Source organism: Macadamia integrifolia, unplaced genomic scaffold (genome assembly GCF_013358625.1).
Source record: "Macadamia integrifolia cultivar HAES 741 unplaced genomic scaffold, SCU_Mint_v3 scaffold_130A, whole genome shotgun sequence".
Taxonomy (NCBI): Eukaryota; Viridiplantae; Streptophyta; class Magnoliopsida; order Proteales; family Proteaceae; genus Macadamia; species Macadamia integrifolia.
Genome location: NW_024870620.1, coordinates 15953 through 31267, shown reverse-complemented (window position 1 = coordinate 31267; position 15315 = coordinate 15953). Strand labels below are relative to the sequence as shown.

Genomic DNA, 15315 nt, shown 5'->3' with positions numbered 1-15315 from the left:
CATTTAGGGACCATACAGTTCCATATGGGTCCCAAACGGTACTGTATGGTTCGATATGGTTCTGTATGGTCCCATATTATCCCATAGCCCCTATTCACCAAAAAAATAAATAAAAGAAAATAAAGAGAAAAGGAAGGAATCCCAAACAGCGCCGTATGGGTTCCATACTGTTCCTTGTGGTCCCCATACAAAGCCATGAGTTTTTTTCCCAAAAAGGAAATATAAAATAAAATGCTAAGAAAAAATAAATAAAGATGCAAAATTTGACTTAAAAAACATTTTACCTTTTGCAGAAAGTTTTGGATACGGCCTCGTTCATATTTGGATGGACCTGTCAATTTTAAATAAGTATGGTATTCTTTGTGCATTTAAAACATGAATAAACCTTTTTTTAGAAGGTTAGTACTTACAGGCCCGTGGGGACTTGATTGCTAACCCATGGATTCAATTTGAGAACCATAAGGGGGTGAGGGATGACACCTATAAATAGGGTCTTCTTCTCCTACATTAAGGATACAAAAGAAAACTTCCAACACACGGAGAAAATATATTGAGAAAAACCCAATAGGGAGAGAATAAGAGAGAAAAGAAAGAAAAGAGAGAGATGGGGTGGGGTGAACAAGTACTTCCACCTCCCACTCTCAAGAATCATGCCAAATCTTAGAGAGCTACTAAAGGCCTAGATTCCCGAAGAAGTGGAGCAAACAGCCAAAGTCAGTCCCATCTGAGTCGAGGATCCACACCAAAGCCATTGAAGCACTAGCTGTAATCTGTCCACTCTTGACCCATAACAAGGATCAAGGTCAAGTGTACTTTCCAATAGAGTAGTCACAATGTAGACTTAACATTAAAATATCATGTATAATATTGTATAGTATAGTTGTGTATGTGGATTAGAATATAGAAGGGGAATATTTGAGAACCAGCATCTAATAGGAAGACCGGTTCAATTGGGCGAAGTGGGTGCCTAACAGCTTCCCAACTTCGTAACTTAGCACTTGCCCTAATCTCTAGACCAGACCAAGTCAATCTTGGGTCCATCCCAACGGACCAGGTTCACATCACGGGTCTTAGGCCCTAACACTAGGTGGCAACTCCAAATGTTTAATTTAATTCTTAGAATATACCCGAGGCGGACAGCTGCATGAAATAGGCCCCCCCACGTGTCTTTAGGTAAGGATGCAGCGGCGCGACTGCCCACGGGAGCAAAAGCAAGTATCAGTCTCTCGACCACCCCCTCAACTACGGCGACTCCACTGGGGACTGCAAGCTTCCAATATTATATGCTACCGTTAAATGCATGAATATTCTCCTATATTATATTTGTATGAAAACATGTTTGCTAACCCATATATGTAATTTTGTATTCGTTAACCACATCATGCATCGTGCTCAAAGTGAAATCATGTGGCGAGGATATTCCCTATTGTGCCTGCACCCTCAGGGAGGTCAATGCATGATATACTAAGTATTCTGAGATCACATGATACCCGCTTCCTGTACAAGAATTCTTAAAGCACAATCTTGTGGTGAGTATGTTTATTATCGTGCCAGAACCCCTCGGGGATGTCCCTGCACCTTATGACATTTTAAGATTATATGGGAGTACTTTTTGCATTACTTTTTTACACACACTCATATCATGGTTCCATCTACCGCAATAGCTAGTTGCTTAACCTCATGTGTAGTCACGAGTAATGGGCAAGGATACTACCCCCTTGATACTGTACCTTTGGTTATATCAGAAGGATCATGTATCTTGAGTATATAGATCCTGTTAAGGAAGCCTATTCGGTCATATTGCATCCATTGCATCCTCACATCATGTAGGAAATAGATGGAGAACCCTTAGGAACACCACAAGCTAACCATGTAGATTTGTTTGAGATCTAAGTTGGAGTGTTCTTATAACGTATTCAATCTGTTGGGGTACGCTCTCTTTCAAGTGGGTTGTCGATTAAAAATTCTTTCCCAAAATAGGAAATGACATCTCGATGGTTCAGTATGTATAATTCTGGGGTGATTCCCATTAAATTGTTTGAAATGTCAAATCATTAAGGAGGTGCATTCCATGAGTGGCTAGAGAGGAAAGAATCATCGAGTGGGATAAATGATAGAGAGCAGAACCCAACGACGTAGGATACCTCATCAGACCACTTTTTGCTAAAATCGCCAATGTTTGTACTAACCTTGTATGAAACGTTTGTTTACAAAAAATAAAATAAAAAAATTAAAATAAAATAAAAAAGAGAAAAAATTCTGAATTCAAACATTCTTTGTGGATCAGGCACAATTCCAAGCCCAATAGATCCCCCGTCGTCCGTGTGGACTTGTCAAGGTAGCTGGTTGATCCGCCTAAGTCCAGTATCACCCCAGTCAGACAATCCTTCGTTAGAGAGTCAAAGCCCAATTAGAATGGAAACCTTTCCTAGAGACCCAATCAGTGATGCACCAGAGCCAGCATGGGCCCATCCCTTGGAAGCTATGCAAGTTGAAATGGATGAATTTAAGAAGAACTTGGCACAAATCTTGCAGGAGATTGGGAACCCAACTAAGGTTGATCCTACCCCCAATCAGAATGAGAATGTTGCTAGAAACCCAACAAGAGTGGATCCAGTTTAAGGAGAGCCAGAACGGCCTGGGTAGCCACACCAAAAGGAACTTCCACACTACCCTAGGGCATACCCAAGGTTGTTATTGATGAGGAAGAGAAGGAGTTTTCCGCCCATATGCAGAATGATCTTCTAGAGACAAAAAGGGAAAAGATGATGAGAGAGTAGTTGGAAAAATTAGAGGGCCTAATCCGGAGTAAAAGTCAGGAGGGGCAAGTTATGGATCCCAATGAGATGAGTTTCTTCTCCGGGACACGGGTTCTTGAGAAATTCAAATGGTAGACCGATCGATTTGATGGGACCAGAGACTCCAAAGCACATTTGAAGGCTTTTATGAGTATCGCCAAGTCATGGAAACTTATGGATGAGTAGATGGGGCAGGCATTTATGTTGACATTGTCAGGGTCAACTTTGAGATGGCTCATACAGTTGGAACCTGCATATACCAAGAATTGGGTGATAGTTGTGGGAGCTTTTACCATATAGTACTCATACAATACGGAGGTCGACGTCAAGCAATGTGAATTGGAGACTCTGAGGCAACAACCAAAGGAGCAATTCATGACATTTTTTAAGAGGTTTTGCGATAAGGCCATTAAGATGGCAGATTGCCCTACTGAGGAAGAACAAGTGGAGATGTTGACTGAAAATCTCTCCAAACCCTACTATAAGGTCCTTTACTACCAACATCTTTAGACCTTTGATGCCTTGATAGCCACGGGAACTCGGGTTGAAAATAAGTTGCTAAGAGATGCCTAGTATTAGGTGACACCCCAGGATTTGGGAAGAATACCTGGTTTGGGTGAGGCAAAAGTCCAGAGATAGGCACAGTAAATGCAATCCAACAGGCAACACCAACTGATAGTAACACAATCACAGCCTTTTGTCATACATGCAGATTTGGCAACCCAAGGGGCCATGTGGTCTAGTAGGTAGTTCACTGATTTGTAAATGCCATTGGCCACGGTATAAGAGAAGTTGAAGAAGCAGGGTCTCTTGGGCACAATCGCTCTCAAACCCATTAGTGATCCCACACCTATCTGGTACAAAGAATACGATTACTATGCTTACCATAAAAAAAGGTCATCCTACACAATAGTGTTTCAATTTGAGGCATGCTATTCAGAATTTAGTAGACAATGGTACTACATAAGTGAAGACCAAGTAGACTCCCAATGTCACCACCAACCCACTCCCAGAGTCAATATGTTGGAAGAGTAAGAAGAAGGTCACGAGGATCCTTCCTACCAGGCTCATCCATCCAAGGAAAAGGAAGGGTCTCATGAACTCTCATTTTTATAGAAGGATAATGGGAAGCAGAGCACGTAAAGTGATGAGAGAAGCTGAATAGCTAGTGATGAAGAAGGGTTGGGAGTCATAGGTCAACCACCACCTCGCCCTTTGCCACCAAAAGCTTTTATAATCCAAAACCCTACATCACCCATTCATCGTTCCCCTTCACAACCACCAAGTTCTCCATCATACCACCCGGGGTCATATCCCACATCAGCCTTACATTACCCATTATCTCCATCAGAATACCCAACCTTAACATCACATCCCCATCATACCATCCCACTTCCTACCCATCAATCCTGTAAAAGGACCTTGACTCCCAATCCTCATATGGCCCAAGGATAGTACATGATCCCCTTACTCCGGAACCAGGATGGATGGACGGTTACAATATATTGCCAAGATCACCAGATTATACCTCATCAATTGGGTCGGTGAATGCTTTGATCAATGAAGAACCAAATATGGATCCTATCCTGTTGATACACCTTGTTGAGTCATAAGGGGGCTCTGTACCCGTGGTTGATGAGTTGACCGATGAGTTACTTAAGGCAGTCATGGCACTAGCAGTTAGGGAACAACTCAAGGATGATGCTTGTTTGATCCACATAATGGGTGACATAGAGGGGGAGTCTGGTTAATTTGATGAATTTGATGACACATTTAGTCACCCAGTATGTGTTGTAAAAGAGGATGGTTTGGATTATCACCATCACAGACAGTGATAACGAGCATGAAGAATATTCCACTGAAATCATCATTAGAAAGCCCATGAGCATAATGGAGACACAAAGTGGAAAATAATTCAAGAACAAGTCATTAGTGGTGGAACAACCCAAAATAAATGGAGCATCAGAGAAGCATCCTAATGTAGAACCAGAGAATCCTGTCCTAACATAGCTCAAGAGGGTGCAAGCCAATATTTCCATATGAAGTTTGTTGATGGTCTTCTCTTCACACGTAGAAGCCATACTCAAGTCTCTTGCCAGTGTACAAGTTCCCATTGAAATTGACCCAAAACAGCTCTCACAGATAATAGGGGCAATATATGCGGTGCAATTCTTGATGTTCTTTGATGCTGAATTACTTTTCCAAGGGGTTAAGCACAACTGGGCCTTGCATATAACCTTGGGGTGCCATGACAAGGTCATGCCTCAGGTGTTGATTGACAATGGGTCTACCTTGAATGTTCTGCCATTGAGGTCAGCTTCGAGCATTGGTCTGGATTTGGGAAAGCTGAGGCTATCAAATCAAACAGTGTGGGCGTATGATAACACTAAGAGGGAAATCTTAGGAGTCCACAATAACTGTGATAGTGGGTTCAACAAAGTTTGATGTTGACGTCCAAGTGATAGATATTCCAGCTTCCTTCAACATTTTCTTAGGAAGGCCATGGTTGCACTAGGCCAAGGCAGTATCTTCCAGTTTGCATCAGAAGTTAAAATTTATGCATGAAGGAAAAGTGAAAACTATGTCAACGGATCTGGAGTTGGTCAACACTCTAGATAGCATCGAGAAAGGAGAAGAACATGAAGAAGAGATCCGTCTCAGAGGGTTTGAGATAGAAGGTACTTGTGATTTCCTTGTTAGAAAGGGGGAGTTGTAGAAAATGTTCCAGTAGATTATGAGTGCATCTGGAGTCCGTCAGTAGGCCACATGATGAAGGAATTGCATATTTCCCAAGTATGGGAATAGGCAAGTATCACCGGGGTATATCCAAATTCCCTATCATGGTCGAAGCCAAAGGAAGAGAAAGGTTGGGATATCAGGGAGTGTACAACAAGAAGCCAATCACATCATATTACCCTACCCTCAATGAGTATTTTGTGAAAAAAGGAGAAGACTTCCCATTCTGCGGGAATTAATGAAATAGTGGTATGTATTCAACCTAAGTTTGAGATATTCTTCCAAGACAAGTTTGATTGGGTAGACCATTAGTTAGAGCAGCTTCAGCTTGCATGAAAAGATGATGTGGTCTTTGATATATCAGGGATCTTGATGATTGAAGAAGAAGATTTCCCTCTTAATCCCACTATGATGATCCAGTCCAAGAAGCCCGCCAATCCTTGGATTCGCCTAAAAAAGGAACGGGAGAATAAAGTCAGATTGATGTGGTGCCTGCCTTTGTTGATAGACATGAAGAGGCACATTTGCTCGTTCTTCCAGCAGATGCATGCAAAAGAGTTACATAAAATAAAGCTTCGACCATTCTGTGGAGACAACATCTACGCCTAGGAAAGGAGGGCTAGAAGAATGAGAGTGTGCGTACATTGTGCCAGGACCAACTATAATGGGATAATCAGAGACAATGGGCTCAAGTGTGATCGTGGAGCAGGAATGATCTGTCACACCTTACCTCCAATAGGCCAAGGCATGCGGCATTGGACACCTCACCGTATCCAGTCAGCTGGTTTCCCCAAGATCTAGACTAGGGCAAACCATAACACCACAATTACACTACTAAAGATCACAATTCATATATACTTACACAATCCAATAATAAGATATTTTACATAAGCTCTAGTGCCAACTAAGTGATAAGATATATTTACAATTATCCAGGTGAGAGTTACATACTTACAAAAAGAGAATATTTATACAATTTACAGTAGCTCAATAGTAGACTATATACATTAGAGTACGCATTAGTGGAAATAGATACACAAAAAGACATAGGAATAGTCTATCTTATTCCTCAAAAGAACTAGCCTCCATAGGCACACTCGTCACATCCACAGTCGGGGCCATGGTCAGTTTCATCCTCTGGAAGATTGGCCTGGTGATCCATGGCCACTGTTTTGTGATCAAAGCTGGCAGTCGGCAGAATATCGGTCTCATCATCTAGGGAAAGTAAATAAAGAGGGGTGAACACGTCATGCTCAGTGAGGGGTTGGGGTAAGCAAGCAAACACAATACTAATGATGCAATGCATGCTCCACACCTTATATGATGCTCACGGGTTCATTTAATAGTATACTATTTCCTAGTCCATTATTAAGTCTGAATGTACGCAACATAGGTGGTATTCCCTACCCTATACGTTGGGCCTCAAGAATACAAGCTCGTTGTGGGCAGGAGTCAGCCAGTCCCGGAAAGTACCTTGGTCCCCCAACTAACCCCTAGGTTAGGGCATCGTGCAATCAAGTGTATAATGCAGTGTACCATATTGCTATCCATCTCTAGGTACAGTATGTCGTACCACAGAAGTGTATTGCTGATCAGGCAGCCAGGGGTCAGGATTAGTCAATACCTATCCCCCTACTAACAAGGGGTTGTAGCACTGGGTGGTGATATCCTAACCCACAATTTCTGCATGATGCATATCCAAAAATCAACCATTCACAACATGCATATAATAACCAATGGGCACTTATCAATGTCCCATCTTACCTGTTCGGCTTTCTATTCTACAAGTTAGTTTTAGAACAATAACAATAATTATATGCACAATGTCATAATGCATGAGTTATAGGCAAGATTACAATAATAAAGTACTCCATACAATAATTCAGGGCACCCACTCACCTTGGTGTCCAGTTTCCTGAAAAATTCACCTCTTTGGTTCAATTAGATTTCCTCACTGCAACTTATTTTTCTCTATTCCACAAGATATTCCAATCATTATTTATAAAATTAAATATCCTATAATTCTACCCCAATCTGCCTAAGTGTATTATCTCAATTCCTAAATTTAATTGGACTTATGACTGTTCTTCACTACAAAGTCCATGTTTTCCCCAATCACCCTTTACTACTGGGGTTACTGGTGGGAAACCCCTAATGGGTCTCACACTTTAGGTGACATAATATCCTAGAACTACATTTACAGTCCAAGTTAGGGTTTTAGGAGTCCAGGCACTGTATTCTCCTTCTTTAGGCTCCAATTCTATTAAAATACTTATGTGTATAGTCCTATAAATAGGATTCAAGGCCTTCTGATCCATTACACAACAAAATTAGCCTTTGAACCTAAACTGGTAGGTTTCCTAGGTAGCAACCGACTGGTTGGTTGGGACCTGTCGATTCCCTGTTTTCTGCAGAATTTTAATTCTACCAATATTGCTGAACTCTATCTTGACCAATTTGAGGTTCTATCTCTTTTCCAGAATCCGAATTGATCTCATAAGATTTCAATTCACAAAATAGGTTCCCTATTGACCCATTTTTGAAACCCAATTACTAAGTTAAAAATTTTCAATTCCTTACAAAATCTAGGGTTTCACATAAGTTGAAGTTCCCTATTCCAAATTCCTTACATAAGTTGAAGTTGGAATTCAACCTTTAAAAACCATAGAATTGAATTCCTTCTTTTATTAAATTCAGATAAAACTATTAGGGCAGAATTTATTAAATAATTTTAGGAATTAAACTTAGTATAAATTTCTATTTTAGGGCTTGAATGAAATCTCACCCATTTAGCTCCAATTTACACCATTTCTTGCTAAGTTGGTACTAAGTTGGTAGCTACCCCAGTTTCTAGGGTTTACAGGGTTAAATCCCTAGCAAGTTGGGTCTCTGAAACCTCTCTTGGGTTGGGGTTTTCCCTACCGGACAGCAATACCCTACACAGGGTTTCCTTGGCTGTCTCCAATTGGAAAAACCCTAACCCGAACTACCATATTCTTACAAGATTACCTTCTATCCCTAATACAGCAACGAGTTTACTCACCTGAGTGTAGAACCGATCCAAGAGCAGTCTGAGGTGAGTCAGCTCCCTCCACATTTTTCTTTCCTCCTCTTCTTCCTTCTCTTTCCTTCTTCTTCTTTCACCTCTCTTCCTCTTTCTGTTATAGCAACCCACGATTAAGTGAGGTTCTGCCCTTTACTTTCCTTTATATAAGGCTGCCCATTTGGCTAGCCTTAGTCTAATCCTTATATATATATACTTAAGTGATTAATAAGTGATTAATTTTATAATTTATTTTCCCCATTTATTTAATGGCATTAAAATATAGGTTTCATACCTTATTTGGGCTTATTCACATAGGGGCAAAAAGGGAATTTGTACAGTAGGGGTGTGTACCCCACAACACAAAAACCCAAAAAAATTACATATAATGCCTAATTAAACTAATATGTAATAAAATTTATAAATTTAATTTCCCTTTTTATTTATTGGCATAAAATATGTATTTTACACCTCATTTATGTCTCTTTCCATAGGGGTATAATGGGGAATTGCACAGCAGAGGTGTGGGCCCCACTATGCTAAAACACAAAAAAACTACATTCTACCTGTCCAACCGGCTGGTTGATTCAGACCTGCCTGTTTGGTTGCGATCATACTAGCATTAATGCACCGGATCACATCAGAACTCCGCAGTTAAGCTTGCTTAGGTGAGAGTAATACTAGGATGGGTGACCCCCTGGGAAGTCCTTGTGTTACACCCCTTTTCTCTATTCTCATATACTAGGTCTCATAATTAAATTTACCTCTTTGTCCATACCTCCTGATAAGTTCCCCAACGATATTGGCAGGCTGAATAGGAGCAGGTGGGGTCACTTCTGCCTTCTTAGTACTCCATAATTGCCAACCATGTCAACATTGGCTTCCTTTGCTTTTTCTTCTTGCTTGTCCACAAGTAGGGGTATAAATATCATATTAGGGTGTTACAATTTCCCCCCTCCTTACAAAAATTTAGTCCTCGAAATTTGTGAGGCATACTTGGTAATCCAAACAATTATGGATACTTCTCTTTAACCTCATCTTCTCTTTCCCAAGAGGCTTCTTGTTCTAAGTGGTTTCTCCATTTCACCTTTACATAAGAGATAATATGATTCTAGAGCTGATGTTCTTTTTTATCAAGGATTCCTTCAGGTACTTTTTCATAACTTAGATCATCATCTAGGTCCAAAGCTTCAATATTAGGCAATATATGTGAATTTGATCAAGAATATATTTCTTTAGCATGGATACATGAAAGATATTGTGAAACCTTTCCAACTCTAGAGGCAATGCTAATCTGTAAGCTGTCTGTCCAATCCGATCCGGAATCTCAAATGGTCACACATACCTAGGGCTCAATTTCCCTCTCTTTCTAAATCTTTTTACACCTCTTACCGGTGGGATTTTTAGAAAAACCTTATCAACCACATCAAATTCCAGAGGTTTTCTTTTATTATCTTCATAGCTCTTTTGTTTGGATTGAGCTACCTTGATTCTTTCTTTGATCATATCAACCTTCTCACAGGTAGTCTGTATCAATTCTGGCCCTAAAATTCTTCTCTCTCCAACTTCACCCCAATATAATGGAGTTCTACATTTCTTCCCATACAAGGCTTCAAATTGTGCCATGCCAGTAGTTGTTTTGTAACTATTATTATATGCAAATTCAATCAATGGCACATGCTCATCCCAACTATAACTCATGTCTATAGCACAAGATCTTAACATATCTTCCAAGATTTAGATTGTCCTTTCTGACTGGCCATTAGTCTGTTGATGAAATGTTGCACTAAAAGTTAACTTAGTCCCCATAGCCTCTATACAAATTCTCAAAATTTATAAGTAAAAAAAGAATCATGATTAGAAACAACACTGACAACACTCCATGATATCTCACAGTATTATCAATATATAATTGTGCCAATTTCTCCGTAGAATGAGACATCTTCATAGTTATGAAATGTGATACCTTTGTCAATCTATCTACAATCACCAAGATAGTATCATTACCCTTTTTAGTTCTTGGTAGCCCTATCATAAAATCCATAGTAATATGTTGACTTCCATTCTGGCACTAGAAGAGGCTGCAATAGTCCATGGGGTTTCTATCTCACTGCCTTCACCATCTGACAATTCATGTATTTAGCCACATGTTCTACCACATCATTCTTCATGTTATGCCACCAGTACAATTTCTTTAGATCTTTATACATTTTAGTACTTCCAGGATGTAAGGAGTAAGGAGTGTTATGAGCTTCATTGAAGACAATTCTATCAAGTGCTCTTCCCTTGGAACACATAATCTATCTTTAAACCATAAAATTTCATTTTTCAATGAAAATCTAAGATCCTTTTGTCTTCCAATATTGATGGCATTGATTGTCTTCCTCAACACATCATCTGTGGGTTGGGCTTCCTTAATTCTCTCAAATAAAGAGGGTTCAATGTTGAGAGTGGCAAGGGTCACTTCTTCAGGTGTCTCCACTTTTGTAATTACTTCCAAATCAAACTTCCTTGCTTCTTCTATCAACATCCGGTTGGTGGTGAGAGCAGTAAGTGTGGTAGTCTTATGCTTCCGACTCAATGCATTGGCTACCACATTAGCTTTCCCTGGATGATAATGGATTGTACAATCATAGTCTTTCAATAACTCCAACCATATTCTTTGCCTCATATTCAATTCCTTATGAGTTAAGATATATTTGAGCCATTTATGGTCACTGTAAATTTCACATTTTTCTCCATATAAATAGTGACGCCAAATATTCAATGCAAAGATAACTGCTACCAATTCTAGATCATGAGTAGGATAATTTTTTTCATAATCCCTCAATTGTCTGGAAGCATATGCAATCATTCTTCCATTTTGCATTAACACACATCTCAAACCTTGTTTGGAAGCATCACTTTATACTACCATACCCGAGGTACCATCTGGAATAATAAGAGCTAGGGCTATTACCAGTCGATTCTTTAATGCTTGGAAGTTGTTTTCACATTCTTCTCTCCATTCAAACTTGACTCCTTTTCTAGTCAACTGAGTCATAGGGGTAGAAATCTGAGCAAAATTTTCAATGAATCTTCTATAATAACTTGCCAAACCCAGAAAACTTCGGATTTCACTGACATTCTTTGGTGACTCCCAATCTAACATAGCTTTAACTTTTCCAATATCAACTTCAATTCCTCTTGCAGACACAATATGCCCTAAGAAATTCACCAGTGACAACCAGAATTCACATTGGCTAAATTTAGCATACAAGTGCTTCTCCCTCAATCTTTTCAACATAGACCTTAAGTCAATTGCATGATCTTCTTTACTTCTGGAGTAAATCAAAATATCATCTATGAACACTGTAACATAATAATCCAACGTATCATAGAATACCTTGTTCATCAATCCCATAAAGACTACTGGAGCATTAGTCAGTCCAAATGGCATTACCACAAATTCATAGTGGCCATATCTAGTCCTGAAAGCTGTCTTCTGTATATCACTTTCCTTAATCTTTAATCTATGATATCAAGATCTCAGATCAATTTTAGGGAATATGGTAGCACCTTGCAACTGGTCAAACAAGTCATCAATGCGGGGTAGTAGATATGGATTCTTAATAGTCCATTTGTTCAATTCCCGACAATCAATACACATCTGTATACTCCTGTCTTTCTTCTTTACAAACAATACTGGAGCTCCCCAGGGTAACACACTGGGTCTAATAAAACCCTTCTTTAGTAGATCCTGCAACTTCTCTTTCAATTCCTTCAATTCAATAGGAACCATTCTGTATGGTGCTCTAGATACAGGTGCTGCCCCAGGTATTAAATCAATGCAAAACTTTATCTCCCTATCTGAGGGCACGCTACATAGATCTTTAGGAAACACGTCAGGAAATTCTCTTACCTCTTCCAATTTTTTTAATGTTGCAGTCTTCTTAGTAGTATCCCTGATACATGCTAAGTAAGCTTCACATCCTTCCCCAAACAATTTTTGAACTTGGATAGCAGAAATTAACAATTTCTTAGCCTTGTCTCATTTATGCTCTCTGGAATGTAAAATCATCTCCATCCTGAGGTCTAAACAATATCTTCTTCCCTACATAGAGCACACTGGCTCGGTATACTGACAACTAGTCCATTCCCAATATCACATTAAAATCCTTCATATCTATGCAGATCAAATGAGCTATCCTATCTCGACCAAATCTCTGAATCACACATGGCTCATACACATTCTCTAAATCCACTATAAACCAAGTGGGTGTACTAACCATCAACTTATGTGCTAACTTTTAGGGTTCTACCCCATTCTTGTAGCAAAATGTGAAGACACAAAAGAATGAGATGCAACACAGTCAAATAGTACAAATGCTGGTATCGTGGAAACTATTACTATACTTGTCACAACCCCAAGAGCAGTCTCAACTTCCTCAACTAATATTGCAAATACCTTCCCAGATGCTTGTGGCTTCTTAGTGGATGCAGATGAAGAAGTCACCTTTAGCTCTCCCAGCTTTCTCTGGGGACAAAAACTAGCAAAGTGTCCTAGCTGTTGACATACATAACACCTCATGGATATAGGCTGAGTAGTGGTAGCTGTTGGTCGAGGCTGAGTAGATGTTTGACCTGAGTCAGTCTTCCTTAGTACAATAGCAGTTGACATAGCTCCTTTCATAAACTTCCTTAATAGTCTTCCAATTCTCACTGCCTTGGCTTTCCTGGTTGCCTGGACTTGGTAGTTCTCCCTCTACTTATCTTTAATTGACTTGGCAATCTGAACCACTTCAGCATAGGTTTGAAGCCGATGTGCAACCAACATTACACCAATGCTGGATCTCAACCCCTTCTCAAAATTCTTAACTTTTGCTTTGTCATTCTTTATATGCTTCGGTGCAAAGTAGTACAGTGCCTCAAATTGCTGTTGATATTCTAATAGTGATTTAGGCCCTTGTACTAGTGCCATAAATTCAGATTCTTTTCTGTCCTACACACTTATGGGAAAGTAGTTCCCATAGAAGACTTCCACAAATTGTTCCTAAGTGGGATGTGGATGCATTGCTAGCAATATGGGTCTGGTAGCTCTCCACCATGCATGAGCTTGATTCTGCAACTGGTAGTATGCACACAAGATCTTTTGTTCATCACTACAACCCAGAACTGAGAAAGCCTTCTCCACTCCTTCTATCCATTTGGCAGGAGCCAATGGATCATGAGTCACTCCATTGAAATATGGAGGCCGAAACTTCTGAAAATTTTCCATCAACTTGCTCGTATCAGTCCACACTTGTACTGCTGGAGGGGTTTTAGGAGTCTGTTGCCCTGTAAATGTTACTACTTGGGATGCTTATCCATTGATAGTTTGAGCAGTGACTTGAACTCCAAATATAAGAAAAGGATTAGGAGCAGGAGCTATAGGGGCTGGTGGGGGTGGTGCCATAGATACATGGTTTATTGGTGATTCCCTGGCACGTATGGCAATGGCCAATTCTTCAACAATTGCCCTTTGCTGTTGCTGTTGTTGCTGCATATTTTGTAGTACGGTTCACTATAGCCCTTCTTGTATCTTTTTTACTATGTTTGTTACAATGGCTGCCACATCCTGTGTTATTATCATTGGTGGTGGAGGTGGTGGCACAAGTGCTATTGTCGCAGGGGCAGATGCATGTACGAGTAAGGTCACCCCAGCTGCAGTCACCCCGTCCTACCACATCCTCTACTGGCACATAAGGGATAGCACTGGCAACCCGACCCCTCTTCCTTAGTCGTAACTCATACTGAAGTTGAGCACGCCTTAGTGGCATTTTTGGGAATTCCTATGAGATAAATAATTAATCAATTCCCATAGGCTCAGCACATATTTAGGAAAGATGAGTCATGCAACATGCTTCACATAAAATTAGTGTCTTGGTGTCTGACCAAGAGTGCACATACACTTGTAGTTTAAATATAATATTTCATTTCCCTTCCCTAGTGGATATCTTTAATTACCACAAACAATGTTTTCCTAAATTTGATGTTTTTATCTTGAAGCTTTTAATTTATTAAATCCTATGACACTGGATATCTTAAGGTCTTGTGGGTTATGATACTTTTTCCCAAGTCTTAGCTCTAATACCACTCTGTTACAATAGCCCACGATTAAGTGAGTTTTTTCCTTTATATAAGGCAATGCAAACAGACTTAAGGGCCTGTTTGGATGGCCTTAGTCTAATGCTTATATATATATATATATATATTACTTAATTGATTAATATGTGATTAATTTTATAATTTATTTTCTCCATTTATTTAATGGCATTAAAATATAGATTTCATACCTTATTTGGGCTTATTCACATAGGGGTAGAATGGGGATTTGTACAGTAGGGGTGTGGGCCCCACAGCACAAAAACCCAAAAAACTTTATATATAATGCATAATTAAACTAATTTGTAATTAAATTTATAAATTTAATTTTCCTTTTTATTTGGTATAAAATATGTATTTTACACCTTAATTAGGTCTCTTTCCATAGGGATATAATGGAGAATTGTGCAACAGAGGTGTGGGCCCCATTGTGCTAAAACCCTAAAAATTGTATTCTACCAGTCCAACTGGCTTGTCGATTTGGACCTGCCGATTTGGGTGCGATCATACCAGCACTAATGCACCAGATCCCATCAAAACTCCGCAGTTAAGCATGCTTGGGCGAGAGTAATACTAGGATGGGTGACCCCCTCGGAAGTCATCGTGTTACACCCC

At 39.7% G+C, this 15315-nt stretch overlaps 1 non-coding gene and 1 pseudogene across 1 annotated transcript; both read left to right on the top strand.

Annotated features, from left to right (window-relative positions):
• Positions 1–9180: 9180 nt before the first annotated feature.
• On the top strand, positions 9181–9299 carry LOC122070849. The gene has a single exon (XR_006137989.1). It is a non-coding gene; the product is annotated as a 5S ribosomal RNA (ribosomal RNA).
• Positions 9300–15196: 5897 nt separating this feature from the next.
• LOC122070861 lies at positions 15197–15315 on the top strand (annotated as a pseudogene).